The sequence below is a fragment of the Ochotona curzoniae genome, unplaced genomic scaffold (genome assembly GCF_017591425.1).
Source record: "Ochotona curzoniae isolate NIBS_2020 unplaced genomic scaffold, NIBS_Ocur_1.0 contig_1014, whole genome shotgun sequence".
In the NCBI taxonomy this organism is placed as follows: Eukaryota; Metazoa; Chordata; class Mammalia; order Lagomorpha; family Ochotonidae; genus Ochotona; species Ochotona curzoniae.
The window spans coordinates 44,281,803-44,309,763 of NW_024464920.1; positions in this window are offsets into that span (position 1 = coordinate 44,281,803).

Sequence of the window (27,961 nt, forward strand, 5' to 3'; positions counted from 1 at the left end):
CCTGTCATATTCCTGCGCCACGTCTTTTGAGAGTGGGGACTTTGGTTAGTGTGTATTCTCAATACTTAGCAAAGCATAGTTGAATTAGGAAACCCTAGGGAAATTATTAAATGAAAGAATGAAATAAATATAGGCTTTTCCTTCAGGTTAGGCACTATGCAGTAGCGCAGACACTTTGGTTCCTATGACTGGCTCATTGGTTCTGATTCAGTCATCCCGGGTTCATCTATGAGCACCTGAAGTTTCAGCAGAATTCTCGGGAGGGGGGAGGAACTCCAAGGACTGTGTGCATAAAAGGATTAGACGAAAATTTCAAAGGTAGAGAAACACTATATAATTCCTTGGTACCTTCACTAGAGAGTTATCATGCACCTGCTACACCTGTGGATGAGTGGAAGCTATGCAGGTCATGGACCCATTTTCAGAGATCTTTATTTTACCAGAGAGCCAAATTTTCTTGCATGGGTGTCTATGTCAAAACTTCCTAACAAAAAAAAAAGTTTTCCTTTCTTAAAAAAAGAAGAGAAAAAAAGCAGATTCAAGGGGATGGGAGAAAGCAAAGCTTTTAATAGGCTGTTTATTTATATGTTTAATTTTTATTTCACTGAAGCTTGAGAAGAAATTTGGCCGACTGCAAAGGGTGGCACTGGCTTAGGAGTCTCCAGTTTTGCATTCCATCACTTCTGGAACTAACTGCAAGTTACTTTCGGCAAGTTACGATGTGTTTTTTTTATTGAAGCTTAGTAGCTTCATTCACAAAATGGAAATGATTTCAGAAAGGACCTCAGCAAGGTTCCCTATCTCATAATTCTGTATGGATTTTAGAAATATGTTGGGCAGTGGTTAAAGTCTTGGGCCTATGGTGAACGCTGCAATGGTGAGTTGTGTTATTGCTGGTGAATGGCTGAGCCACGATTACTGTTACTCTGCTGAGTTTAATCCTAGGCTTCAATCCTAGGAAAAAGAGCTTATGTGCGCAGGGAACGGAAAGGAGGATTCGAACGCTCAAGCTCCGTTTGGTAGTTGTGTGGCTTTCAGTGCTTCACCGTGTCCATCTTTAAGCTGGAGGTGAAACGATCTACCATGCATTGTTATCATCCTAGAGAAGTGAAAAATAATGTTCAGTAAAGAATCAAGCATGATGCCTGAGCATATTATAAAAAATTACTTACCCGTGTCCAGTATTAGAATAAAGGAAGGAGCATTCTAAAGGAATATCCATCCACTGTCCATGAAGGGTAAGAAGCACAAAGATAAAGGAGACTAATATTGACCAACAACCATGCCAGCCAAATTTGTGAGAACCTGGGAACTTTGTCAATGAAAATATAAGACTGTGTGGCTGTAAGAAGAACACAACGGCACTATAAAATGCGTATTTAAAAAAAAAAGCCTAACAGAGGCTATTAATGTCATACATAGCTGGCAATGTTCTGGTGATGTGTCTAGCCCTGAATCTGGTGTCAGTGAAGCCAGAACCCGAAGATTGGGGGCTCCTTGGTGGTGGAGCCTCTTACCCCAAATGGCCTTTAGATCATTGAAAATGACACACTCCCTTGTATTCTTCTCCTCATGTGCTATTTTATCTACGCAAAACCCTATTAATAACCAGACTATGTGCTTGTTTTCCACAAGGAAAACTGGGAGCCAGGACTGCCTCCTAGTCTGAAACTAGCATTTGGTGAGAGACAAAGTAGAAAATGCAGACAGAGTCCTGGTGGCTGTGATGAGGAACGGAAAGCAGGATTAGTCCCAGGAGGCTTTGGAAGGGAACAAGGACCCCTGGGGGACTGCAGATACTGATTGTACTGTCCCAGTGTTCCCCTCGAAATCTGATTTTCATCAGAAAATGGCTGTACTCTGGGTCAGAACGGCACACCCTGGGCAAGTTGATCCTGTGGGTCATCTACCAGAGGGCAGCCGTCCTTCTCCAAGAAATGGTTGTCTCCAGGGGCTGGCATGTCGAGCTGCTCACTGTAGGGGTCAGAGCTAGGAAAACAGAATCCATCCTTGTCCTCGGGAACAGAGTGAAAACACGTCACCCGGCCTCTGCCTCAGCAACAGCGGCAGGAGCCAGGTTTCTGCAGCAGCAGCTCCCTGCACTCAGCATTTTCCTCCTAGCAAAGGAGATTGCTAAGTGACTTTCCACATCCGTCTTTCATCTGCTACCCCAGAGAGCACAGGCAGCCCTTGCCAGTTGATGCATTTGCTTCATCTCTGTTCACATCCATTCTTCTTCTTGTCATGGAAAAAGACTTAACAAAACACTCGCATTAATAATTCTGATTCCCTGTAAATGGCCAGATGCCCCAGAGAGCCCCCTTGGCCCTTCCATCCACGCTGCCTCCTCTTCCCTCCCTCCCTCCCTCATGATAACACAACAACATCGCTTCGTGTTGATATCAGTCTGGAATGTGCAATAACTGGTTGCTCTGTACATTCTGACCCGCCAGTTATTAATCATCCTTTTCTGAAGGTATTGAAGATCTTTCTAATTCGGAACTTTTGTTTCCAAACAATGCTGATGCTTTTTAAAGGAGCAATCTTGTCAACTGATCAGGGAGCTGGCCCTGAAGCAGAGGTCACACAGAGGTACACTTGCAATTACTTAGAAATCTGGGATGATTGTGGCTGTGGGCAAAGATGGCGGTTGTATCCTCAAATTGAAGAGGCATTTCAAGTCATGCAGTTTGGTATTGTTCAAAAAGGACTGGTCCTACCTCACATCCCCTTTCAGGGGAATCTGGTGGTGTCTGAGGACAGTTTTGGTTGGTCAGGGTAGGTGCAGGTGTGCTGTGCGCATTAGTGGGTTGAAATCAAAGCTATGGTTCAATGCTCTATAATGCACAGGATAGCCACACAGAGCCAAGCATTTCTGAGTATCCAGTGTTAATAGTGCCAAGGGTCGAGGCATCCTAACACAGACAAAAGGCTTGTTTGGATTTATTTATTAACCCTTTGACTTGTTTGCTCATCAAGATGAAGCACTTTGAAGCACTCACTATATGTCAGGCACTGTGACGTAGCTGAGGGATTTAAGTGTGGCAACATGTTTGTTCCCATGGAGATATTATTCTAGTGGGTTCCCTGACAATAATACATACACAAATAAAGACAGTTCACAAGGTGGTGCATGCCACTGGGAGAAGCAGCAGGACGAGTGTTTGGCACAGTGGTTAAGACATAGACTGGGATGCTCGCTTCCCCATCCAGACTGCCCAGGTTCAAATACAGGCTGAAGTTGTTGGATCATTCCCAAGATGGATTAAGTTCTTGCTCCTGACCTTGTTCTAGCTGTTGTGGGTATCTAGGGAGTGCATTGGTACATGGGAGCTCTGTTGTTTTTTTAACCTGTCTACCTATCTGACCTTGAAATAAATAAAAACATTTTTACAAAATGAAGCAAAAGAATGATCCTCAGATGGGGTGGGAGCCATGCAAAATGGGAGAGTTGTTGTGGAATACCCTCCTAAGAGCCAGCCTTTGATCTGAGACCCCAAAGGTGGCCAGCACATGAGTGCCACAAGGACAAGTGCTTCTTGTGCACAGTCTCTGAAGCAGGACAAGCTGAGTATATATAAGGAAGAGCTGGAAGACCAGTGTGCCTGGAAAGTAAGCAGAAAGAGAGCAGAAGGTCCCAGCATGATGATGGCTCAGTGACCAAGTCCTCGCTTTGCGAGTGTCGGGATCCTATATGGGTACCTGTTTGTTAACCTACCACCCTGCCTCTCATTCAAACTCCCTGCTTGTGGCCTGGGAATGCAGTAGAAGATGTCCCGAAGTCTTAGGGCCCTGCACCTGCATGGGAGACCCAGAGGAAGCTCCTGGCTCCTGGTTTGGGGTTGGCTCAGGTCTGGCTGTTGCAACCTCTTGGGGAATGAACCAGTGGACAGATCTTTGTCTCTCCTTCTCTTTGTCTGCCTTGCCAATAAAAGTAAGCAAATCTTTTTAAAAATATGACAGAGAGCATGAGACATAGGAATGGATGTTGGCCTGGCTTGGTCTGCTGTGTAAAGGGTCACATGGCACACATATTTTCAACCCTGGGGTATCCTGCTGCCGTGGGTGATATCTGAACAAACATGGATGGCTGTGTTCAGTAAAACTATTGATAGCATCAAGCTGTGGGCTATAGTTTGCTGTCTTATGGTATAAGATTTTGTGAGACATGGGCTAGAAACTATTTTTTTAACTACACTGAGATATATAGTTATATATTCAGTTGCAGCTTCATGTTAAAGATTTATTTATTTATTTATTTATTTATTTATTTATTTATTTATTTGAGAGTCAGATATACAAAGAAGAGGAGAGACAGGAAGATCTTCTGTCTGATGATTCACTCCCCAAGTGGCTGCAATGGCCAAAGCTGAGCCAATCTGAAGCCAGGAACCTGGAGCCTCTTCCGGGTCTCCCATGTGTGTGCAGGGTCCCAAGGCTTTGGGCCTTCATTTTCTGCCTTTGCAGGCCACAGGCAGGGAGCTTGATGGGGAGTGGGGCCACTGGGATTAGAACCAGCGCCTTGCATGCCTCAGGATCCTGTATGGGCTGCTAGGCTACTGTGCCAAGCCCGTATTTCACAGTTTTTAATGTGCCTCACATGAATAAACTCAGCCATGGGCTCTGTGACATCATATATTTTATTTCACCTTTCTGAGCCACAATATCTTCATTTTGAAAGCAAAATTGGCCATTCCTCTCTGAGGCTGATACCAGGATCGGGCAACACAGATAGGAGCAAAGTGAAGTTTACGCATGTGAGTTACTGCATCTATGAAAGTGTTTCTGTCTGCGGAGGCCCCAACACCCCCTCTCCAAATGTCTGTTGTTTTCTCACTTGAGGAAGGCTCTGCTTCAGAGATGGTGGGACTTCTGGAAACTCCAGGAGGCAAAGTTACCTATTTGTGAATGCACCACGCATAAGCAGCCGTGTCTGGGCTCCCGCCTGCCAGGCTGCTTGCTTTTTAGCTCAAGTGTAGATGTTGTGTCCTCTGCCTTGTGGATGCTGCTTCTCCCCTGGTCAGCCCGGGATCTTTTCTTGCAATAATTCACATGCAAAAGCTGCTCCTTTGGCTTGGCTTATCCTTGGCAAATGCACCTGTCACCTGGCTGGTCAGCGCCTAGAAGGAGCTGAGGTTAAGTGAACTGGATAGGTAACAGTCGGGCCGGAGCTAGTTTCTAGAAACTGAGGCCTGCAAGTAGAGAACAGGTTCTCAGGAAATGAGAGGACAAGTCCCTTTTGCAATATCAGAGACTCCCTCTTTCTTAGAAAAGAACTTAAAGAATTTCCCATTCCCTCGGACTCCTGAGTCTTCCTACCTCCCCTCAGCACTGTCCTGCCCCCATCTCATCACAGTCCAGCCACAGTGCTCCCCAAAGATGCCACGCACGTATGCAGCTCCAGGCTTTTGCACAAGCCATGCCTTCTGTCCGTTACCTTTGCCCCTCTTGTTTTCTTTGCTTGGGTCCTCACTAAGTCTCCACAGTGCCATTACATCCTTCAAGTGGCCTTCCCACAGGAACCTGTTTGAAATTGCACGACAACTTACTGATCACAGTCTTCATGCTTATTCTGCTTTATTTCCTTATAGCATATTTCCTTATCACATATTCCCTCCCAGTGTTATGTTCCCTGCTTATCTGCTTACCGTCTGTCCCATGAGAGTCTGAGCTCCAGAAAGGCAGACGTCGATCATGAGCACACGTGGACCCACATTGCTGTCTCCTGCCCATCACCCTTGTTGAATGAGGGTGAGAGTTTCAGTTACAGTGGGACAGAGGGTAGCACTGCAGGCAGCTGGTCCTCAGTTTGTCTGGCCGGGGATGGGCTTTCGGACATGTGTCAGGAACCCAGAAGTATGAGATCTGGGCACAGAAAACAGCAGATAGCTTTGGAGTAACACTACTCATTAAAACAAATAGATCCGCATTTTCGTGACGGAAGACCATCTTCATTTCTCATTGATGTAGTAGTCCATCGTGGGTTTTTCTACTAATGAGAGACTGTTCTCTGGGCTGTAACTTAGGAACCCTAGCTCCTTCAGTTTTGTGGTGTTACCACCCCTGCAGACTGTGAATTCCTCTGCTTCCAGTTGGTGAGTGACGGAAAGAAGGGTGGAGAAGGCACGCTTGTTGCTCATTCACGCTGGCTAGAAGCAGACCCTCACGACTTGAGCTCCATTCCACTGGTGAGACTGATCACGTATCCCCATCTTAGCTGCAAGGGAGGTCGGCAAATGTTGCCTTTTACTAGGTAACTTCTTTCCAACAACAGTATGTATAAGGAATACTCGAGGGCAGGCATTTGGCACAGCAATTTAGATGCCACTTTGGATGCCCACATGCTATAGTGTCTGGATTTGAGCCCCAAGTTTACTTCTGATCCAGCTTCCTGGTTATGTGCAATTTTGGTGGGCACTAGGCACCATGACTTTGTTCCCTAGCCTAGCCCTGGCTGTTGTGGGTTTTTGGGAAGCAGTGAATAGAAAATCTCTGTCCACAGTTCTATATCTCTTTGACTTTCATATAAAATGAAAATAAGTAAGCATAAGTTAAAAAACCATGCCTCTCTCTATGCTGCAAGTGTTGAGCATTTGGCTGCCTCCGTCAGATAGTCTAGGTCTTCTCTTTTGCTTCATTCTGCACTGACAACCTTAACGTAGCCCTAGTTCCCACAGTTTCTCAGTGTACTCGTGTGTTTTACATTACAGACTCCTCTGATCTCTAAACCCATTCTAGCTGCCATTATAGTCACCATCTTTCCTCTGCTATTGCCAAACTTTTTGAAAGAATTTTCTCCTGTCTTCATTTTCCCACATACTACTTATTCCTTAACTCGCTGAAATTACTCCAGCTCCCAGTCATCGGTGACCTTCTTGCTAAATCTGATATTCTTTGCAGAATCTCTGAGAAACTGAAGAATTTGACACTGTGCGGCACAGCTTCCCGCCTGGAGCGCGTGTGCTTCCCAGCCTCCACTGACCATTCTCACCTTCCCTCATCGGCTGACCTTTCCGAGTCTCTGAGCTGTTTTCTACCCAGTGTCAGAGTCACCTGACTTCTGTCCTTGATGCTACCTCTCTCCTCCCTCAACAGGTTCTGGGACTAAAAATGCATTCCAAGGCTGACATTAAGTATATTAGCTACCATAGCAAACCCCGACAAGCACAGAACTTTATTCTATCACAGTTTCTGGAGGCCAGAAATCCAGAATCAAAGGGGTGAGTTGTAAAATCCTAGAGACTGGGAGGGAGGTTCCCCTCCCTGCCATCATAGCTTCTGGGTACACCAGCACTGCTTGGCATTCCTTGGCATGCCCATGCCCCACTCCACTGGGCACCTGCATCACCCCATGATTTTCCCTTTGTGTTGTCTCTGTGGCTCACAAGATTCAGCCCTCCTTTTTCTTCAGAGATAACCAGTGTTTGGGGGTGAGGGCCTGGGGAGGTAACCAGTGATTCAATTTAGGGCTTACTCTACATCATTCATCAGATATCTGTAAAACACTTATTTCCAAGTCCCTGGGACATATTTAATGATACAGTACAGAACAAGACAGACCAATCCCTGCTTCCACAGAGCCTACCAGCCTCAGTCTGTCCACTGGTCTGGAATTCCTCCTTGCTCATCTTTGTGGGGCTTTTCCTTTCTATTATTTCACCCTCAGCTTTTCTAAAAATCACCTTCATGGGCCTGGCACAGTAGCCTAGTGGCTTAAGTCCTTGCCTTGCACATGCAAGGATCCCATATGGGTACCAGTTCTGATCCTGGCAGCTCTACTTCCCATCCAGCTCCCTGCTTGTGGCCTGGGAAAGCAGTCTAGGACAGCCCAAAGCCTTGGGACCCTGTAACCATGTGGGAGTCGCAGAAGAGGCTCTTGGCTCCTGGCTTCAGACTGGCTCAGCTCTAGCCAGAGGTGCCACTTGAGGAATGAATCAATGAAAGGAAGATCTTTCTCTCCGTTTTTCCTCCTCTCTGTATGCCTAACATTTTAATAAAAATAAATCTTTAAAAAATCACCTTGATTTCAACTTGTCCTATTATGTATTCCTCCCCTAAACCCCTGGATCAGCAGGGTAGCATATTACACACTCCCACCCCTTCCTTCTTATCCCCCTACATATCATCTATTGCTGGATTTCTCCTACAACAGAATAATGGGCCACAAAGCACAGATACCCTCTTGTTCTGTAAGAGAAAATTTGCTGAGGGCTGCCCTTGGATCACTGTAAAGCAGCTAAGTGATTATATTTTTGTCTTTAAATCCTTGATGACATTATCTAATATTTCATTATCTTAGTCTCTCTGTTCCTGTTAGAGACTCAAGAATAGGAACCTTGTCTCTGACTTGCTCATGGCTTTTCCTGCAGAGCATAGGGGAACATTCAATAGAAAATGTTGTTGGAATAACTGAACACATAAGTACTAGAAGGCATTGTGAATAAAAATAATCCCACAACCATGAGAAGGGCCAATCTTCCAAAAGCATGCCAACAACAGGAGGGCAAAACCAGCTGTTGGAAGGGACGGTGCATTTTCTATCTTTGGCTGCTTGGAGCAAAAAGTCGCTCCAGGCTTCACTCTCATCTGCCATTTGGAACATGTCTAAATAGGGTGATTTTTAAAGAGCCAAGAATTCTTTTCTATGGTTCTGTAGACTGAGCAAGTCTTTGTGATCAGGGTATCAACAGGTGTAGTGTCTGCTGAGGGCTGCCATCTTCTTTCAGAAAGTTGCATTGAATGTTTAGGAATAACATTCATTGCATGACAGAAGAACCAGGAAACAACACGAGGAAATGAGACTGGGAAAGGGAGAGATCAGTGCAAAATAGGAGGCAAAATCATTGTTTTTTAAGGAGCCCATTATTGCCTTGGAATTGTTGCAGGAGAAGGACATGTTAAAACCATACCAGATCAAGATTATGTACAAGAAGTCAACTTCATAGCTCATAGGGTTTAATGATGTATTTTCTACAGTGGGCTTGGGTGATAATGAGGCTCTCGGCCTTCCCAAAGGGCTTCAGCAACCATGAGGCCAACAGGTACACAATGGGCTCACACCATATCCCTCCAAAAGCCCTCCAAAATCAGCACTTGATGAAAACACTACTACACTGAGCACTGCCCTGACATTGTTGACCCCTGGAATGCTTTGCCACTTCTGCAATGAGGCTGCTTTAGATGGAAGTCATAAAGGTCTTGGGTGGAAATGATGTTCATAAAAAAAAAAAACAAGATGGCATGCATTTGAGACAGGTGGCTGAGATGATTGGTGTATCGTCATCACTCAGGAAATGCCTGTCTATACAACCCGGCTCTACTTTTGATGCAGCCACCTGCTAATGCACACGTTTTAAAGCACCAAATGATGACTCAGCTATGCCTGCCACCCATAGGGAAGATCCACACTGCATTCTTTATTCCAACTTTCTGCCTCTCACAGACATGGAGGGAGTGAATGGGCAGACTGAGAATTTTCTTTGTTTCTTCTTCTTTTTCTAAAAAAGTAACTTTTTTAAAGTTTAAAAATTTTCTTAAAATTTAGATTTTTTTTAAAAAACTGTGTTTTTCTGAACAAGTCAATAGCCATAACTTTCAAGTTCAGTCAGTGCTTTTAAAGAGGAAAAGATGCAGGAAGGGAATGAAGGCAAGCCAGGGAGAGGATGAACATGATATATTGGCACATTGCTACATCAGACTTTGCACCTGAACATTCCTGCTTTGCGTGGAAGTTTGAATGGAGGGAGGTCTCTCTACAGGACTCTGAATCATGCAAATGCTCAGAGACCCTGAGCACTCAATGCCGCCCTCTGTCCCTCTTGACTGCCTCCTGTCTTCAACCTCGGTATCGAGGACACCAGTACGTTCAGAAGTGCCACCCCTGACATAATGCCTGAATCTCATCTGGACCCCATCTTCCCGGCCTTGCCACAATGAGATCTTTCTTGGACTTGTGCAATGGCTTTTCAGCTGGTTTTCCTGTGTGCGGTCCTGCTGTCATTTCAAAAAGCCATTCTCCTTACCTCAACCAGAGTGATCTCCCAGAACACAAGACAATTTCATCGTGCTCGCCTTAGGACACGCTGATGCCCTTCCCATGCAGGTAAGGCCCTGCCAGTCTCAACCTTTCTGCTGTGGTATGAATGTGGGTCCCTAAACCCACATATTGAAAACTGACCCCCAGTGCAATCTACTATAAAGTGAGTTCTTTAGGGAGCAACGAGATCAACTGAGCTGCATACTCCTGAGTGAAATCTGTGTCCTTACACAAGGGCATTAGTTTGTACCTCCCGCAGGGTAAGATTTCAGCAACAGGCACTATCTATTGAACTTGGATTTTCCAGATCCTGAACTGTGAGCACTAGGTTCCTATTATTTACGAATTGCTCATTCTGAAGTACTTAGTTATGGTGGCCCACATGGACTGAGACACCTTGCACAGTGTCTGAGCTCATCTCCATCCTTTCTTCATTGTCTTCTTGTAGAATCTCTGGCTCCCTGCCACACCGCCAACACACTATAAGTTTGCATCTCTTGCCAGTCCTTCTCCTGGCCACCTACTGTTCTTGGTGCTGCCTGGCTGATCTTTCCTGCTGGCTGCTTCTGGTCACACATGATGCTTTCCATGGTTATGGAGGTGGGCAGATGTTGCATCGGACCAATGCAGACTTGCACCTGCAGCTGAACCCAGAAGAGGCATGTCAGTTTGGTACCTCACCAGGACAACAGGGCCTTGGAGGACCATTGACAGACTCAGACCGGCACTTCTTTTCTAATAAGAGCACAGGGTCTGTGATCTGACCCCTGCTTCTGCTTCCGCTTAGGGAGAGGTGTAAAAGCCTCCTGCATGCCTCCTTCACGCGCCTTTTCATCCCCACAGCTCCCACTTTCTTTCTGCTGCGCAGAGAAAAGGCCTGAGGTTGAAATTTCCCCACCCTAGCAACGGCCTCGTTAAACAGTTGGCCAAGGCTTTTGTGTCTCTGGTGGTTGGTGAACCTGACAACTCAGATCTCAGGTCACATACCACCTCTTCAGAAAGACTGCCTCTTCCCTTGCTGTAAGAACCCTTCACTGACTTTCCCTCATACTGCTCTGCATTTTTTCCTTCACTCATCACTCTTCAAAATGCTTTATCTTTCTACTTCTGTACTTGTTCCTTGTTCAGTGCTTTAGCTACAGATCCTCAAACTACACAGCCACAGAGTAAAACCCTTGTGAAATATCTGTGGAAATGTTCAAGCTCTGAAAGAGCTGTTCTTTTGGTCCTTCATTCCCTCAATAAACTCTGCCCAACGTTCCTGCTCATTGTTGGCCACTGCATTGGCTGTGGCACTTGGAGATATGCAAACAGCCGTGACTTAGGTGATCTCTCTGGTGAGAAAGAGGTCAGAAGCCTTAGGTGACTTCTGCGGTGGGAAGGAGGTCAGATGTGCCAATGATGCCAGGCAGAGGTTTGAGCTTGGCAAGTGAAAAACAGCCTCGGACAGCACCAGCTGCAATTCTGCAGGATCCTGGGGCCCTGGTATTTTTAATCCTCAGTGGAGGGGAGAAGATTTCACTTAGGCAGTATAGCAATTGGGTTAGATTTTCAAGGGCCATTAGGTGGTTGTTAGCTGTAGAAGGGAATGTAAGAGAAAAAATCCACTTAGTCAAAAATCAATTTATCACAAACTGAAGTGAGACAAGAAGACTACGGAGGAGATGATGGGCTCCATAAGGCTTTGGTACAGTGTCCTTCCCAGTCATAAGGTGGAAGGAGAGAGAGAGGTCCCAGGGTAGGAGGGGGCTGTGAATGGTCATCCCGCACCCTCACCAGCTCCCTTCAAGTATTCTGGCCCGTGAACCTCTTTGTGTTTTAAACAAATTACTCAGCAGACATTAAGCACCTGATTGTGACGTGTGCCCAGGTGCTTGGGACACAGCAGTGAGCAGGGGACAATTGTCCACTGATGTAGTGCAGAACAGATTGATGCACAGGGAACCCAGTGTGGATGTTGTCCACATGACCAGTGCTTTATCTGGGAAACTGAGCCCTTTCCATGCTAATAGACACACTGTAATGGTTAAGGGCGCAGGATCTGTGATCTGACCTCTGACATGAACTTAATGTACCATCTCAGAGTGTTGAATCTTCTCTTGGAGAAGGCTTGCCCTTGTATCCTCTCAGGCCCCTAATCTGCTCCCACATCATGGAAGGACCAGCTGAAATCATGCACGAGAATCCCATGCTAGGAGATGCCCGACGCATGTCAGCGCAGTCCAGGCTGTGGACTGAGTGGTCTCCTTGGAATCCCCCAGTTGTCTTAGTTGGTTTGTTGTTGTAACAAAACATGGCAATGGGAATCTGGGTAGCTTGGAAATAGCAGAGATTTAATCCTCGTAATTCTAGGGGCCAGAAGTTCAAGGTCAAGGTTGTAGCTCATTTAGTATTTGGTTCATAGAGTGGAACGGCCAAGGGAACTTTCTGGGCCTGCTTTGTGAGGTCACTATATTCAGAAGGACTCTACTATCATGACTTAATTACTTCCTCCAAAGTCCCAGCCTCTAACAAAACAATCACATTGGTGATTTTGTTTCACCAGGAATTTGGCGATGGTGGTGGGTGGGGGAATACGCCAACACTGAGATTGTAATACTAGTTAATCCACTCAATTCAATAACCAGTACTATTACTTTTAAAATTTTTACTGTCATCTATTTGGAAGACAGAGAAGAAGAGAGAGAATATCCTCCTTCTGCTTCACTCTATAAATACGCAAAACAGCCGAGGTTGGGCCAGGCTGAAGCCAGGAAGCTAGAACTCCACCCAGGTCTCCCACGTAGGTGGCTGGAGCCCAAGCACTCAGCTATCCTTCTCTGGCTTCCAGGATGAGTTGGCAGCGAACTAGGTCATAAGTAGGGGAACCAGTAATGTGAGATGAGAGGTGGGTATCCCAAGCAGCGGCTTCGCCTGCTGTGCCACAACGCCTGTCTCACAGATGTCCTGTTATTATATTAGTTGTATTTCACAGGTGGAGATGCTAAACGGAGATGCTAAGTAACGTTTTTAAGGTCATACAGCTACTAGCTCATTTCAGAGATGGGATATTCCAGAACATGGCCTTGCACACCCTGCTGTTCCCCCTGGGTGCATCTGAGCATCTAGTTAAAAGCTGATGGGACATCAGTTTGTGCAAGACCTGAGCTCTTCTTGCACTCGCTGGAAATTCCCTTAGACCTGCATTTTGCCTTTGTCTAAACTTCCAAATTTTTATCTGTAAAATGAAGGGGCTGGACATTCTGAGTCATGGCTTTGCAGCACAGGCTGTTTGATTGAAGTGTGTGAGGCTCTTCCTCAAAGTCTGAGCCTTGTGGCACAAGGGCCTCTCTCACTGTGGTACTTTTGGCTGCAGGGAGAAAGCGCGCTCCTTTCTCACCCCAGCTGTATTGTTTCAGCATTGCTGCTGCTAATACAAGAGCACGGGGCACAGTGCTTGTCTTCAGGCTCTAAGGGCCATCCAGGACAGAGAGGACTGGCTGTGTTTCCAGGGAGCTGCTCAAATTCCAAACTGGGCAGCAGACGCCTTGACAAGCAGGGGTATTGAGAGAAGACAGGGGGTTTGGCCTCACTCTTGAATTGATTGCACTCAGCTGGGGTCAGCTCTCTTTGAACAGCAGCTGAGTGATCACAGGTGTTCCATCTGCATGGCTAGGACCCAGAAAGAACGCCCTGGGCTGTCTTTGACCACTGACTCTGACCTTACAGGTAGGAACAGGATTCCAGTCCTGGCCCTCTCACTGCTGGACATCACCCTGCTGGCCTTGGAGAAGTCAGGTAGTGTCTTTGAGATTCAGTTCCCCAAATGTGAGATGGGAATAAACACTTTCTTTCCTGAATAATTGTGAGCAAGTTAAACAGAGCAGGTGAAAGCTTTAAGTGATGGTCTCGGGAAATCGCCAGGTGCCCACGCACGTGAAGGGAATGAGCAAGGGCAGTATGGGATATCTTGCTTCAGTGGAGGGCAGAACTCCGCAGGAGTCGGACATCTCTGGTAGGGCTCATCTAGCTTCAAAGCTCACCAGCTCTCCTTTGCTTGCCGCGACGGAGGAAGGCCAATTCCTCGCACTCCAGCGAAGGTTTCTCAACATGGTTGTTCGCTGTTGCACTGCCAGCATCCGAAACCACGGTAGGTGCTGCAGAACTGGTTACTGAATGAAGCAGAGTTTTGGCAGAATAGACTGAGAGCTGGTCTAGGGCCGGGAGGGTTGGACTGGATGGTAATTACATTTGCTTTTAGAGCTGAAAGTTTATGAGACTTTAAACTTTCTATGGCTCTTGGAAACATTCGGTGCTTTCATGAATTCACAGCTGCCTAGCCTCAGCTATCTCAAGCAAATGTTAATCTGAAAAAGTCGAAAAACATCTTTCTTTGGGTTAATTAGGAAAGGTGTTTGGAGAGGCTTTTTTTTTTTTTTAAAGCAATTCTCTATCCTGGCTTGTGTTTTGCATTCTTCCCTCATGACCTGGGATCAGAGCAGGGGGAGATCTTTTCTGTATAACGCACCTGGGCCTCTCCTTTTAATTGACTCAGCCTTTGGAGTCTGTTGAGCTGGCTTCCATCATTCCGCCCAGCTGGCATTCGCACCTTTGTGGAGGGAATGTGGCAGGAGAGATTAGAGGGAAACGATGTAGAAAGGCGCCGAAGAGCGTCGCCCTGTTTCCCCTCGATGCAGCAGAGTGGTGTCCGGCCAGCTTCATCCTCCGGACGCCTCTGTCTCCCCAGCCAACCACTCTGCTTATCTGTGTTTCCTCAGGCTTAGGGAGGAAGGCCTGAGAAGGAAGAAACGGAATTATGCTGTCAAATTGGATAGTACCCGAAAGTGGCAAGGAGACAGGAGCGAGCCAGGGCCTTTCCAGATAGCAGCCGGGTGAAAACAGATTATAAATAAGGCATGGTGGGGTGCGCAATGGCTTGGGGGGTGGGGGCGATGTTTGGATATTCTGCCCTTGACATTTGTTCCTTGGTCACCAGCCAAAGATTTGTCTTTACGTATTGATTTCTTAGCACGGCCAGCAGGCCATTCCCAATGCCCTGGTCTTTGAAACCAGGCTTCTTTTTCCACTGAGAACTGTATTTTATATTGAATGCCAGCACATCCTGTTCAGATGGGAGGTGGTAACCCCGGTGGATGGTATTGGACCTGGGAGACTTTGGGAGATGAGGAGAGGTCATGGGGTAGGGCCTGATTGTCCTCATGAGAATGGAAAGGGAGTGGAGCTTTCATCTCTCTCCCAGGTGAGGACACAGCAAGAAAGTTTCCCCAACCAGACATTGCATCTGTTGGCCTGGACTTGAGTCTCCAGGCTGGTGAGAGAAGAATGCCTGTGGTTTAGCCAGGCAGGCTTCGGTGTTTTTGCAATAGCAGCCATCAAGGAATCTGCAAATGCCAGCTGGGCTGTGAGCTACATGGCATTGAGACTCCTGTGTCTGGCCGAGTGCTTGGCACAGTGTGCAAATGCAATGAATTTTTATAAAACAGAAGAAGGAGCGCACAACACTTGGGTAGGCGATTTCCTGTCCCTGGGACCACCTTAGCCTCCAGATTGTTTCCGATTATCTTCTGCTTTAATGTAAGCATGAATAAGTAAACATGCATATGGCTCCAAGTGCAGAGAGCCTGGCCAGGACTGAGTGCACCCATATCAGACGTGAATTGTTAAGATAGCAGATTGGAATCATGGGGTCAGTTTATTGTCTCATTCTGTTCTTGTATTTGGCTAACCACTGGACATTGCTCAGAAGTCTGGTTTTATATGAAATCTTTGCTCCCCAGACAGACATGTTAGGATGAAGATGAACCTTGAATGTACTCATTTGTAAGCGGATAGCTGCATGACATGTTTGTTTAACTATTTTTTTTTTAATTTAAATGAGTCTTCAGCATTGAAAATGTGGAATATTTTAAGTCAAATTCCAGATTGTTGAGTCCTCTTTAAAAATCACAAGATCTGGGTTATCCTCCCCTGGCAAGTGTTGGGATCCCATATGGGCACCAGTACGTATCTTAGCTGCTCTGCTTCCCATTCAACTCCCTGCTTGTAACCTGGAAAAGCAGTAGAGGATGGCCCAAAGCCTTGGCACCCTGCACCCATGTGTGGGAGACCCAGCAGAAGCTTGGATTGGCTCTGCTTTAGCTGTTGCAGCCATTTGGGAAGTGGCCAGTGGATGGAAGATCTTTCTCTCTGTAGATCTGAAGGCCTTACCTGACAGCACAGGCAAGAGCTGATGGAGGCTGAACTTTTCAGATGAGCTTGAAGCATCCAGTCCTCCAGGGTTCATACCTTGTCCTATGGGACAGTGTTCATACTCATCCAAGTTGCTTAGGCAGCCCTGGCAGATCATTGAGTTTGGATTCTAAAGATTTCTCACCCGTTGGAGTGTGGTTTCAGGCTGCCTATTTATAAGCCATGGTGGGTACTTTCCGTCTACATGCTGGATTACATCTTCCAGTCTTTCAAAGTTGGCTTGTTCTGGCTTTTACCCATTGGCTCTGTAAGTCTCCAACTTGCTCCCACTCTTGTGAATTAAAAACCTGCTCATTAAAAAAAAAGATTACACCAGTAACCCCTATTCCTTGAACCTTTTATAATGAAGATATAAAACTCAGTAGTCTCCAAAAATTCCCAGAAATATAGTCCTACTATAAAATGTTTAGGTTTATCTGGCTCAGTGCTATGTACTCTTGGCACTTTGCCACTGAAGAGGAAACCTAGATTTACCAGTGATATTTACTTGTAATTGGAAAGGAAATCTGCTTTTTCTGAATACTCTGAACACATTGAATTGTAAAGTTCATCCCGTAAGAACAAGAACAAAACAAAAACCCTCTAATTCAAGTACTGAAACAACATTGAGGTGTGTGTGTGAGTGAGAGAGAGAGAGAGAGAGAGAGAGAGAGAGAAATGAGAGAATGTGAATAAGTTCATATGCTAGCATCCTAATAGATTCAGAAAATGCAGAGTGGTATAAAGCAGGGAAATGCCATCATCTCCCACTGGAATATCCCTGCTAATACTTCGGTATAAATATGAGTTTGGGAGGGACTTACTGTATTCTAGTTTGCGATCTGAGTGTTCTTCATGCCTCGTTTCCTTCACCTCTGCAAACAGCTGTACGGAGTAGCTTGTAGCTTCATCCTCCTTTTACAAATGAGGAAGTTGAGTCATGAAGAAATCGAATCCATTTTTGAAGGGCAGGCAATGAATACATATGGAAGCCTTGGTTTAAATCTAAGCAGTCTGGCTCTAGAAAATGTTACCTTGGTCTAAGTAGGTGCCTACCTGTGCATTTTATATATAATTCTCTACAGAGCATGTCAGCCTCTTCAGGAAACAGTGCCATTGGAGGCCCCCTGTGAGCCACTGAAATTCCCCAGAAATGCTCTTTCACTGGGCTTAGCCCCACTTATTATTACATTTCAATTGCTATTGCCTTTTAGCTTTCTCCTGGACAACCAGACTCCTTTATCTAGTAGACCCAAGGGGTCCACACATTGGCAAGGCAGGTATTTTCTTTTTAATGTTCATTGTTCCTTGTTAGTAATCTGGAGCTGAACACGGAGAGGAACATTTCTATTTCAGAGCTAATGTCCTGTCCATTGGTGCATGCTCACAGTGCTTTGTGCAAATGGGGTATCCCCCTCCTCCACTGCCCCCTCATTCTCTTCTTCCTCATTCTGTTTCCTCCTCCCTCTTTCCTTCCTTCTTGTGAAGAAAGATGGGGTTACATGTTCAAGGCACACCCCTGGAAGTGGTGGACTAGAACTTGAAGCACTGTTGGATTAACTTCAGTGCTCATTTTCCTCCACCGTTCCATCCCCATGCACTGTGGGGATGATGTTACTAAGTATAATGGGAAAAGCCGCCAGCACCCGAGTAGTCGGACGTGTTATGGGTTATCACGAGAGTGCTTGGTGACCTTCCTCCTGGGCAGCATGGTGAGACAGGTGTCCTAATGTGGCTGGATTGATTTAAGGCTACACTCCATATTGCCAAGCTGTTCTTTAAAAAGCTGCAGTTTTGAAAATGGAACATCTTTGAAGTACATTTTAGGGGAATTGATACAAAGGAGGAACCCTAATGTGTTCTGAATCCATATACGGGAGGAACCCTCTTGTATTCCTTAGAAATACTTGTGTTAGGGTTGTTCTGTCAGCCTCTCTTTTGTGAATAATCTGTCTTTCAGGAGTTACATTTGTTCTGATCAAGTGTGACTAACATGTACGCTGGTGTAAACCTGAGCATCTTAAATAATTCTCATATCATCTGTTACGCATCTCCTGTTATTTCATACCTAGGTAGAAGTAAATATGGCCTGAAATGAATGAGAATGGTCCTTCAAATGAATGAAGTTAGTGAGATAATATTATGTAGCAGGAATGTGATCGACATAAAGATTCTGAGATGAGTAAGAATTAATCCCTGCCTTTAAGACTGCAAGGTCTGGAGGGTAGAAAAATATACTTCATTTTTGGGTACACAGAACACTGTGCTGAATGCACGCAAACAGATGATTTTTTTTTTCAAATTTGAAAGAGTTTCAGAGTGAGAGGTAGAGAGAAGGGGAATATTTTTCATCAATTGCTTTGCTCTCCAAATAACAAGAGCCGGGCTAGGCCAAGCCTCAGTCAGGAGCATGGAACCCCGGTGTGTCTCCCACGTGGGTGCAGGGGTCCAGGTCCTTGAGCCATCTGCTGCTGCTTTCCTAGGCATGTCAGTACTGAGCTGGATTGAAAGTGGGGCAGCTGAGACGTGAACAAGACTTCAGGCCTTTGAATGAACACTTACTGGAATCTGTCACGAAATGCTGAGGAAGCACAGAGCCTGGGGCTACTGACCTTACCAGGGGAAGAAGCAAGACCTGCAGTCATAAGCTCCATGGCAACATGGGTGTGGCTGTGATGCTCAGCCATAGAGAAATATTTGAGTTTAAAATGTGAGTTTAAAGTGGTGAGGTAGAAGGTGGAATTTGTAATGAACTGAATTCTAATTTTTGCATAGCTTGCCATGTTCCTAATGATGATACCATTCTGTCTTTGTGAGGACAGGGTTATTAATCTAAATGTGTTCACATACTGATACCTGTGATCACCATCATAGCTCTATGAGGAAGGGACCGTACTAACGTTAGGTCCATAAGACAGGATGCTGAGGCCTGGAAATGTTAAGTGACTCACTCCAAGTCATAGGCTGGCAAGTGGGAGGACTTGAATCCAAGCTGTGTAGGGCTAAAAGCAACACACTTAGACATTTTAACACGGCCCCTCCTGTACAGGTGTATGTGAGAAAATGATAAGCTAAAGAGGTCCTCTCTCTCTTTCTCTCACTCTTTCTCTCTCCTTTCTCTCTCTCACTCTCTCGTTTTGTCCGTGGTTTGCAGCATGGCACATTATCTGAGCCAAATATTGAAGCATTTTTGAATAAATGGATGATAGGTAATAATAAATTTTTAAAAATCTCTGGGGCCACGATGTCTCTTTGTCATAACCGTGGTTGCCTCCTATGATACAATGACCTTGCAATTCAGGTGTCTGGAAGTGTTTGTGTCTCCCAGGATGTGACATGCATGCTCACTCATCTTTCTGCAACTCCATTACTATTCTTACTCCTTGGCTTGTCCATTCCTTTCCTTTGCAGACTGAGCGAGTCAACTTGAGCTGCTATAACAAAATAGCATAGACTGTGTGGCTTAAATGACAGACATGTATTTCTCACTGTTCTGGAGAATGAAAAGCTCAAGGCCAGGGAACTAAGGGATTCAGTGCCTGATGGGGGACCCCTTCCTGGCTTGGACACTGTCAGTTGTTCTGCTGGCATCACTGCATCCTCATGTGTTTGCGTGTCTGTGTATGAGACAGAGAGACACACTTAGACATGAAGAGCACACACCAAACTGTCACACGGCAGACCATGGGTCCATCTTTCCTCTCCATCAGAGGGTGAGCCACTTAAAGTGGCAGCTGTTTCTGTGTCTGTCCCAGGTACACAGTGTGTAGTAACTTCTCAGATGATTTAGAGCCGGTAGGAGTCGGTTACTTTTGGATTTAACAGGTTAACTCACTGTCCACTCCAGTGGGTGCTCCCGAAGCAGATATATTGGTATTCCAAATGCTATGACATCAGCTTCTGTTAGGGCTCGCCGCTGAATTCCTTACTAGGGGAGGGGAAGGAAAACTCTGACATCTGTCTGGTAGGAGTCTCCATTGTCACCTAACACATTCAATTCCATCCTTACAGAATCGCTTAAAAAAATCAGTTTAAATAAGCAAAGCCTGTCTCTGAATTCTGGGGACAGTCTGCATGAGTGACCACCCAGCGGGCAGGATGGGAGTCTCCTTTTATCCATCAGACCTCAGTAGTGGACACCTTCTTGTTCTTTTCTCTCTAATGATCTTGGACCTTCGGGTATTGTGGATGTTTTTGACAAACTGGAAGGAAGACTCGCACACACTGTGACGTCAATGGAGACGTGCTGGAACAAATCTCATGTTCTGCTCACTGCTTTGTCTTGTGCATATTTGTTGAAGAGATGAATGACTAAATACTTCCTACCTTAATTTCCTTAGAATTTTGTTTCCTCTTATCCCCAAAATATTAAAACTTATATTGGAATCTCTGCTACTCAAATCAAGTGAGCTCAGGCATGTCACTGAAGCATATTTTTTAGGCCTTAAACAATTTTTTTTTTCCTTGCAAACAAACATTGTGTGTGGCCAAGGTGTTAACTTAGACACCTGGCAATGTTCATGTCCTGTATCTGGGACCCAACTACTTTTTCCCTCAATTTCATTCTGCAGCCCATGGTCCTAGTGTTCTGGAATCCTTATACCTCATTGGGCTTTATGTGTTCTGAGGAAAGTAGAGGAGAAATGCTCAACTTCTCCTTGGATTTCTGACTTTGATTCTTGCCTGGTCAGACCTCATCAGACTCTTTTGTGTCTTGTTTCGTTACTCTGTGTGTCCCCGTAGTTCTCCATGGGCTGTAGTGGTGGTTCTCAGCCCTGGTTATACATTAAAATCACCTTGGAGCTCTTACAAAGTGCTGTGACACCTAGACTCCATCTCAGAACAACTGAATCAGACCCTCTGAAGAAGAGGATCAGGAAGTGTTAGTGCTACACAAAGGATGGGCTGTGCTCTAGTAGTGAGCATCCCTTAGAAGCTATGAGAAAGTACACCAAAGGTCCCAGCCCAGATCTCATTCAGACTCAGACCGGGGCAAAGAGCGGACTCTGATTGACTGCATGGGAAACTCCGATCTATGCACTTGAAATATAAAAGTCGTGGAACCATGCTTACTGATCATGGGCAAGGGACTGGGTTTTCTGCCACAGGCTAAATGTTCTTATGTAGAATATTCCTTAGCAACCTTTGGTTCCCTTCTTACAGGTCCTATGATTGCAGTAAGCGAATATACCCTTGTTTATTCAAGTCTGTATTGTACCATATGGCATTAGTCTGAATCTGCTGAATTTTTTGTACAATTGACTGCATATTGGGGCAGACATTTGTCCTAGGAGTTAAGATGCCGTGGCCCACTTTGGACTTATTTGGTTTGTTCCTGTCTCTGAGCTTGAATCTAGCTTTCTGCTAATACATGCCCCGGGAGGCAGCAGGGGAAGCTCGATTAACTGGGTTTCTGTCCGTCACGTTGCAGATCAGGATTGAGTTCCTGGCTTTGGCAATAGCCAGGGTCTGTAAAGGCAAGTGGGGGAGAAAACAAGAGGATGGGATGCCCATCTCTTTGTGTTTCTGAAATAAATGCGATCCACTGTGTATTTAGTAACACTCCCTGAACACTCATTACCTCCTTGTCCACACTTTCCAAACCAAAATAGGTGGTCTAGTGTCCCACTGAAATACGAAGCAATCAGGAGGAACCCATGGCATCGACTGCAATGGCATTGTGGCCATGCCCCAGGAATGTCTCGTCTTTTGCCCACAGGAAAATGACCCAACTCATGTTAGTATTTATCGATCTCTCCAGTTGAAAGTCCGCAGCAGATAGTTCAAGGACATATATGAATCTTTGGCTTTCAGAGAGCTGGAGGACAGCTTGCATTAGATGGTCTCTATAACGCACCTCCAGAGCAGAGACAAGTTGAGCAGACTGACCACTGCACACAGTAAGGGAAGAGGACTTTCCTACTTGAGCCTGCCTCCATCTCTCTTCTTCGGAGGACTTGTTCTTGTTGGCTTTGTCCATCCCTTAGCTCTTGGCGTTGTAGTGGCAGGCTTAGGATGACTTGCCTTTTTTTTTTTTTTCCAGTTCAGGAGTTGCATCCTGGTGGACAGGTACACACTGCATATACATTAGTAGGAATCCTGGGCCATATGGTCCCATGAATAAAGTTGCACATTTATTCATAATCTGTTCAGTTGGCAAGGAACATTAAGCTTCTTTATTTACCCAGTATTGTTCTAACTGCCCTTGTGAGTCTCTGCTCCTCTAAGTGGATCCAATTCCGTACTCAAAGTTCAGTGCTCCAGACCCATTCCTCAGCTTTTAGAGTAAATGGACAAATGTTCTCAGTGCTGCCCTGCTGGTTCTCTGCAAACTGGGATCTTGGAGAAAGCTGAAGGTGTTTCATGGACTGTTTAAGGGTGCAGTGAAGAGAAGGAAGGCTGAGTTCTTAAATTCATCTCAAATTGTTGGTGTCTTTTTCATGATTATTGCAGAGTGGCTGATCAGATATCTCTCTGCATGTGCAGACTCCTGGAACATTCTCATCTGATACCAGGTTTTGTTCTTTTAATGGTAAATTTTGGAATAGTTTTTGCATTACATTTATTTTAAAAGGTAATTCGGAGCTCCCATATATTTTATACATAGTCCATATTAACATATTGCTAATATTTGCACATTTGTATGATACCTCTATAATAACTAACAACATTGATGCATTATTCTTTTATAGTTCCTACTTCATTCAAATTTCCTAAGTTTTCCCCAAATGTCCCTGCCTGTGCCACCTAGCACATCCCAGTCTCTCAAGTCATAGTGTCTGCTTGGGCATTTCTTCATGACAGTCTCTCTTACTTTATTTGATTTTAATGATTTTAAAAGTTACAAGTACTGGACAGTTCTTCTGTAGACTGTTCCTCAATTGGAACGTGTCTGATGGCTTTCTCTTGGTAAGACTGTGGCTATGGGGTTAGAGGAAGACCAATTTATATACACCTCGAAGGTCCATGGCATAAAAATGACTCACTACTGTCGATATGGACCTGATGACCTGAATGGAGGTGGGTATTTAGTGAGGGGCTTAGCAAGTAAATTCAATGAGGGCAGTGGCTAGAGTGTGTTCAAGACAGAGAACTGATCACTGCCTAACCAGGGTCTCAAAGCTGGGTTATGTCAGTATTTTTAAAAAGACTTATCATTTATTTTTATTGGAAAGCCAGGTGCACAGAGAAGATACAAAGATCTTTCATCTGCTGGCTCATGCTCCAAGTGGCTGCAACAGCTGGAATTGAGCCAATCTGAAGCCAGGAGCCAGGAGCTTCTTCTGGGTCTCTCATGTGGGTGAACTCCCAGGCTTTGAGCCATCCTCTATTGCTTTCCCAGGCCACAAGCAGGACACAAACTGGTGTCCATAAGGAGTGTCAGCACATGCAAGACAAGGATTTAGCCACTAAGCCATCAGGCTGGGCCTTAAGTCAGTATTTTATAAACTAAATAATAAACTATACTGTGTTAAATCTAAACACTGCTCCACTTTGGGGAGACCTAGACCTGGTTGGGAACACAACCGTGATGGTGCATGTTCACTGGTGTAGTGTGAAGGTCTAGAAGTGTGTTTTGCTCGGTGGTTTTCACTGCCTAGGTACTCAGTAATGGTTGAGCAAGATAAATTAAAACTGGAATGAATTCCATGAGAAAATGCAGACACTGTAAGGAATGCCAGACAAATTTCTGAGATGGTCGTCACATTCAAAACTTACAGCATTAGTGTGTAAGAACAGCCTGGAACAAGCACGGCTCCTTAAATAACCTAAATGACACAAAAAGACTCTCGACATTATTTGAAGTCAAGGAAAGGAACAGCTAAAGTACTTGAGAAAATTGGTGTCATGTTAAAATACTGGAAATGAACTAGAGGCCATTCCATTCTGAGCTGGTGACACTGATATCAGTATGGGAAGATTCATTATGCACATCTGATTTTTTCTTGTAGTTTTTCATTCCACAAGACACTGTATAAAGACTGGGCTTGCTCAGGCCCATTATGCCACTATCAGGCACAGCCATGTGTGTCTGAGTCAGAGCTAAAGGTGCAGGCTTGTATTTACATTAATTGATAATTGATAATTCATTTTTGCTAGTTTGTCTTTTTTTTTCTTTTTCTTTTCTTCTTTTTTTTTTTTTTTTTTAGGTTTTAAGAGAAAGGCTTTGCAGGCCCAGCATGATAACATAGAGGCTAATTCCTTGCCTTGCATCTGCCAGGATCCCAAATAGGCACCTGTGTGTGTCCCAGTGACTCCACTTCCCATCCAGTTCCAAGCTTGTGGCCTGGAAAAGCAACAGAGAATGACCCAAAGCCTTGGGTCTCTGCTACCTGCATGGTAGACCCAGATGAAGCTCCTGGGTTCACACTGGCTCAGCTCCAGCTGTTGGCGGCCACTTGGGACATGAATCAGCAGACAGAAGATCTTTTATTCTGTATCTCCTCCTCTCTGCATATCTACCTTTTTGATTAAAACAAACAAGCAAAAGGTAAATCTTAAAGAAAAAGGGTTTGTTCCTAAGTCAGGTATGAAGATTGAACTGTAGTCACAAGCAAGTGACATCACAGAGGCATTAGTGGCGGAGAGGACAAGTACTTCTCTGAGTTGACAGCCTGAATTTTTCTTTTAATTTAAAACATTTTTAAAGATGTATGTATTTTATTGAAAAGACAGGTTTACATGGAGGAGAGACAGAGAAAGATCTTTCATCTGCTGATTTACTCCTCATGTGGCCGCAATGGCTAAAGCTGAGCCAATCTGAAGCCAGGAGCCAGGAGCTTCTTCCAGGTCTCCCACGTGAATGCAGGATCCTAAGGCCTTAAGCCGTCCTTCACTGCTTTGCTAGGCCACAAGCAGGGAGCTATATGTAAGCAGAGCAGCCAGGATGTGAACTGGCGCCCATATGAATCCTGGCACATGCAACGTGAGAATTTAGCCACTGAGTCATCATGATGCACCCTATTTTAAAACATTTTTATGTTTACTTGTATTTATTTGAAAGGCAGCAAGAGAAAATGACAGGCTTCCTCTATCCAGTTCACTCCTAAATTGCCCCACAACAGTTGGGTTTGAGGCAGGCTGAAACCAGGAGCAGGAACTCCAGCTGGGTCTCCCATGTGGATGTCGGGGACCCCAGTACTTGAGCCATTTGCTGTTGTGTCACAGGGTGTGCAGAAAGCAGAGATGATCATTGGTCATTCTGATAGGGAAGGTGACTGTCTTAAGCTGTGCCTGAACCTGCTATGCCACAATTTCCTGGCAAGTTGCATGCCAGCATTCTGGAGAGAGTGTGGAATTGTCTCAGCCTGTGATGCCAGAGATGATCCCAACAGTGGCAGAGGAGTGGAGGAGCTGGCATGATGTGTTCTGAGTAGACTTACCCTGAAGGTGACCCTTGGTAACTGTCATGCGCTAAACTTCACTGTTACGGCATTCATTTTTGCACCGTGCACAAAACATAGTACCATTTTCCTGAATAAATTCATCAGTCTCTCCTACTGATTGAAGACTGTCAGAAAACTTTATTAAAATTATGGATGAGGATTATAGCAACAACTTGGAGGAAACTGTGTACTGGGTGCGATTCTGAAATGTTCTCTGTTAACCTTCTTAAATGGCACAGGCTAACTTGTATCCCTCCCTATCATTCCCATACAGAAGCCAGAACCCTCATAGTGTGACTGTATTTGAAATAGGGCTTTGCCAAGAGGTCATTAGGGTGTAATGAGGTAGATTCTGGTCCGACATGAGCGAGGTCCTTCTAAAAACAGATTGAAACATGGATGTGCACACATAGAGGGCACCCTGTAAAGAAAGCTGAGAAGATATTTCCCTAAAAGTCAGGAGAGTGATTACGGGAGAAATCATTTTCTCCCCTGACAATTGTCTCTCGGACTTCTAGAATTATAGGAAAATAAATGTCTGCGTTCTAAGGCATCCAGCCTACCATATAATGTTATGATTCCTCCAGCCAGGAAATATATTAACCTGTGTACCCACCAGGTTAGTCTAATCTGGAGTTCGCATTCCTAATGGCTGCATTATGCCTGACTGCATGCAAAAATTGCCGACATTTATGGAGCACCAAACCAGGCGAGGAGGCCGCCTGAAGTCAGAAATAATCTGTTCATGCTTTTCATCCTTTAAAATTGCCTTCAGCATTTTGCACCCACTTTTATGCTGCACCCAAGCTTCCACATCTTACTGTCCCCTGACTTTGCCGCCTGTCCAGGTCCAAAGTGCTTGCCCTTGGTCCACCATCCTTGGCATTCTAGAAAAGACTCCCAGTTTGCCGACTGATATCTTAACTCTCATTTGGCCAACCACATATCAGAGAGAAGTGAAGCAAGTATCTTTTGTTTTTTCAGTCAACAAACTGGCTTGCCAGGTTTTTCACCATGTGTCAGACTCTGAGCACAGACTGAAGTTCACACGGAAGTCGTTGGAGTGACTGAGTTGGTACAATCTCACCGGCTGTTGTGGCGCTTGGGTCTGCCTCGCCAAGTGAAATGAAGGTGGGGTTTCTGCCGCCTTTGCAGGGCTGTTGTGAGAAGCCGCCTAAGTTCAGGTGGTAGGTACAACACCCTTAGCTTATTTCTCGCATTTTTCCCTTCAGCTTGAGCAGAATTCAGGCAGACCTCTCCCTGACTCTGGGTCTTTCCATGAGGATTGACTCCCATATCAGTCCTGACCTGGCACTATTTTAAATACTTACTTCTCCTCGGACTTGACCTCCTTTTTGCAGTTGGCATCTGCAAGCTTTGCACCCTTTTGGTCCAAATTTGGTTGTCTGCCAATTTCCTCATAACCCTGTTCCCACCAATCCTCTGAAACCTCATGGCACCATGCCGGACAGCCCTATCAACCAATCCCTCGCAGCCCCTTCCCCTAGTCCTTGCCTATCAACATACCTACCAACCCCCTGTGGTACCAACAGTCCTATCCACCAACCCCTAATGGCCCACCCATGGCCCTATCTGCCAATCCCTAGTGGCCCTGTGCTCTCAATACCCACCCTCTGGTCATAAATGCATGGTCCTGCATGTGCTCTCTGCCTTCTCTGCTGTCCCCACAGTCATCTTGCTTGCTGGATTAAAACCACCTGCGTGATACACTGCATATGGTGTTTTGTGTTTGTGATGACCAACTGAGAGGAGCCAACACTGCCCTCTCTTTTTTAGAGCATATACCTTCCAAAATTAGTAGCTGAAGATTTTTATCCCTGTCCCTTTTTGAGATGTAAATCTTTTTTAAGAGCTTCTGGGCAGTTAACAACCCAAGAAAATCTTTGTCCAGCACCTGGGAGCCTTCCCATTAAAATATGATCATTATTGAAGACCCTGCTCCTGTCGCCAGGCCTAACTTCCAGTGAACCCCTCATTGTAGAGCTGGAAAGCCATTTCCAGCTGGGAAGATGCAAGGAAATTCATTTTTTTCCCCTTTGAATAACACTAATTAGCAAGCACAGGTCTCCAGTCGTCTCAATCCTGGTTCCTATGACTCTCCCACCTTCCTTCCAGGGTAGTTGGGTCTAGACAGGTTCTGAACACTCTGCCCACATCACATCAGCTCTGAAGACTTCCTTGCCTATTTGCTTGCAACTTTTGCTTTGATGTCAGGCACATGTTAAGCACTGTGTATATCACAGATTACACAGTACTGTCTGATTGTAGTCAGGTGAGTGATGGGGGAATA